Below are 3,590 nucleotides of genomic sequence, written 5' to 3'. Positions count from 1 at the left end.
AAATTGGGGTGCATTATAGACCCCCCCCCCCAATGGACAGAGGAATTTAGAGGAGCAAATTTGTAAGGAGATAGGATATGTGTAGTAAACATAAGTTGGTCATTATAGGAAATTTAAATTTTCCACACGTTGACTTGGACACCCATACTGTAAAAGGGCTGGATGGGTTGGAGTTTGTCAAATGTGTACAGGAAAGTTTTCAAAATACACAGAAGAACAGACGACAGAGGCAAAGAGATAGGTCAGGTGACAGAGGTTTGTGTTGAGGAACACTTAGGATCATAATACTTTTAATTTTAGGTTAATAATGGAGAAGGATAGGGCTGGGCCTAAGGTTGAGATTCTTGATTGGAACAAGGCTAATTTTGAGGAGATGCAAAAGGATTTAGAGGGGGTGGATTGGAAGAATTTATTTCCTGGGAAGGATGCAACAGTTAAATGGATGATATTCAAAGGGGAAATTTTGAGAGTAGAGTCGGTCTGTCCCTGTGAAGATTAAAGGAAAGGTTAGAAAATATAGGGAGCCTTAGTTTTCAAGGGATATTGGGAATTTGGTTTGGTGGATGTGGGAATAGATGAGGTGCTTGAGAAATTATCTTAATTGAGAAAAAATCTTAAGAAAGAAATTAGAAAGGCTAAAAGGAGGTATGAGGCTGCTTTGACAGAAAGGGTAAAATAAATCCAAAAGGTTTCTACGGGTACATTAACAGTAAAAGAATAGTGAGGGATAAAATTTGGGCCCCTTGAGGATCAGGGGGGTCGGCTCTGTGAGGAGTCAGAAGAGAAAGGGGAAATTTTAAATGTTTATAGAGATGGTATATACAATTATTTGGAAAGACAGGGATTTGATTAGAGAAGTCAACATGGTTTTGTACGAGGTAGATCATGTTTAAAAAATCTTATAGAATTTTTCGAGAAGGTTACTAAGAAGGTTGATGAAGGGAAGGCTGTGGATGTTGTCTATATGGACTTTAGTAAGGCCTTTGACCAGGTTCTGCATAAGAGGTTAGTTAGGAAGGTTCAATCATTAGGTATTAAGGTAGTAGTAGTGAAATGGATTCAACAATGGTTGGATGAGAGATGCCAGAGAATAATGGTGGAAAATTGTTTGTCAACTTGAATGCCAGTGACTAGTGGATTTGCCTCATGGATTGGTACTGGGTCCATTGTTGTTTGTCATATATATTAATGATCTGGATGATGGGGTGGTCAATTGGATTAGTAAGTATGCAGATGATACGAAGATTGGTGGTGTTGTGGACAGTAAGAAAGGTTTTCAAAGCTTGCAGAGGGATATAGAGGCCTGTTAGAAAAGTGGGCTGAAAGATGGCAGATAGAGTTTAATACTGATAAATGTGAGGTGCTACATTTTGGTAGGACTAATCAGCAAAAATCATACATGGTAAATGGTAGATAATTGAGGAGTGGAGTAGAACAAAGGGATTTAGGAATCCTGGTATATAATTCCCTGAAAGTGGAGCCACATGTAGATACAGGGGTGAAGAAAGCTTTTGGTACGTTGGCCTTCATAAATCAGAATATTGAGTACAGGAGTTGGGATGTCATGCTGAAGTTGTACAAGGCATCGGTGAGGCCAAATTTGGAGTATTGTGTGCAGTTTTTGTCACTAAATTATAGGAAGGATATCAACAAGATAGAGAGCAGAGAAGATTTACAAGAATGTTACCGGTAATAAATTCAGGTCCTTACCGAGACTCAGGCATAGTTGGTTCAAGCAGCGAGTGGGAGGAGGTGTTGACCAGAGCTCAGGCAGTGTTCGGAGGAGGAGGAGCAAAGTGAGAGTGATGGGGTTAATTGGTCAAGGACCAATAAAAGGAGGGTAAGCCAAAGGGGCAGCCAGAAAGGAGCAGCCCAGTGAGTGCGTGGCCTGGTGAAGGAGTGGGGCTTCGAGGCTTTGACTCGAGAGGCTTCGGCGATCAGAGGCTGAGGTCAAGCATATCTGGATTAAGACTGTATATTTGTCACTTATATATTTTTTCTCTTTGTACGGTGAGGGGGAGGGAGAAGCTATGAGTGTGACAGCAGTTTGCTGTTCTCAGTGTCAGATGTGGGAGGTCCTGGAGTCTTCTAGCCTCCCAGATATCCACGTCTGCACTAGGTGTACTGAGCTGCAGCGTCTCAGGGACTGCGTTAGAGAACTAGAGCTGCACCTCGATTATCTCGCTCTGGTCAGGGAGAGTGAGGCTGTCATATATAGGAATTATAGCCAGGTGGTCTCACCAAGGACATGGGAGGATGATCAGTGCATTACAGTTAGGAGAGGGAAAGGGAAGAGACAGGTACAAGAGAAGGCCCCTGTGTCTGTAGCCCTCAACAGTACTCCTCCTTGAGTACTGTTGAGGGGGACAGTCAGGCTGGGGAAGGCAGCAATGGCTGTACCTCCGGCACAAGGTCAGCCTCTGTGGCCCAAAAGTCTAGGGAAAGGAAGAGGAGGGCAATAGTTATAGGGGATTCGATGGTCAGGAGGGCATATTGGGGATTCTGAGGATACGATAAAGAAAACCAGATGGTGGTTTGCCTCCCTGGAGCCAGGGTCTGGGATGTAAATTCACAGGTCCAAGACATCCTAAAGGGGGAGGGTAATGAACCAGAGATTGTGGTACATGTTGGTACCAACGACATAGGGAGGAAGAGTAAAATGGTCCTAAAAAATGAATATAGGGAGTTAGGTAGGAAGCTAAAAAGAAGGATCGCAAAGGAGATAATCTCTGGATTACTTCCTGTGCCACGCGGTAGTGAGGGCAAAAATAGTATCAGGTGGAGGATGAATGCGTGGCTAAAGGGGTGGAGTAAGGGGCAGGGATTCAAGTTCTTGGATCACTAGGACCTTTTTGGGGGGAGGTGGGACCTGTACCGAATGGACGGATTGCATCTGAATCCCAGAGGGACCAGGATCCTGGTACGGGCATTTGCTAGGGCTACTAAGGTGGCTTTAAACTGGTATGGTTGGGGGAAGGGGTCCCTTAAAGCAGAACAGGAAAGAGAAGGTTTGTCCACTAATAAAAGAAGGTTTGTAGACAAAGTTTGGGGGTGGAAAGACAAGTGATCGAGAAGGAAAAGGATCGGTGCAGTGATGGAGGGGGGGATGATGGTAATAAATAATAGTGTTGACCGTAAAGATAGGGACAAACAGAAGGAAGGATGTGGAAAATCTCTGAAATTCATTTACTTTAATGCTAGGAGTATTATAAGGAAGGTGGACAAGCTGAAGGTGTGGATAGACCCTTGGCAGGATGACATGGTGGCAATTAATGAGATGTGGTTGGAGAAGGGCTGTGATTGGCAGCTAAATATTCCGGGATTTCACTGCTTTAGGTGTGATAGAATTGGAGGGGAAAGAAGGGGTGGTGTAGCATTGCTTGTCATGGAAAATATTATAGCGGTGAACTGATGCGAGAGAGATTGAATGGCTCGTCAGGGGAGACAGTAAGGGTGGAATTAAAAAATGGAAAAGCAGAAGTTACAATTATGGGAGTGTTTTATAGACGACATAGTGGGGAGTGAGAAATAGAGGAGCTAATGTGTCAGGAAATAGCTGACATTTGTAATAAGCACAGTGTTGTGTTAGT

Source organism: Narcine bancroftii, chromosome 2 (assembly GCF_036971445.1).
Source record: "Narcine bancroftii isolate sNarBan1 chromosome 2, sNarBan1.hap1, whole genome shotgun sequence".
NCBI lineage: Eukaryota > Metazoa > Chordata > Chondrichthyes > Torpediniformes > Narcinidae > Narcine > Narcine bancroftii.
The sequence above is the reverse complement of the archived record's forward strand: the minus strand, read 5'-3'. Positions refer to the sequence as shown.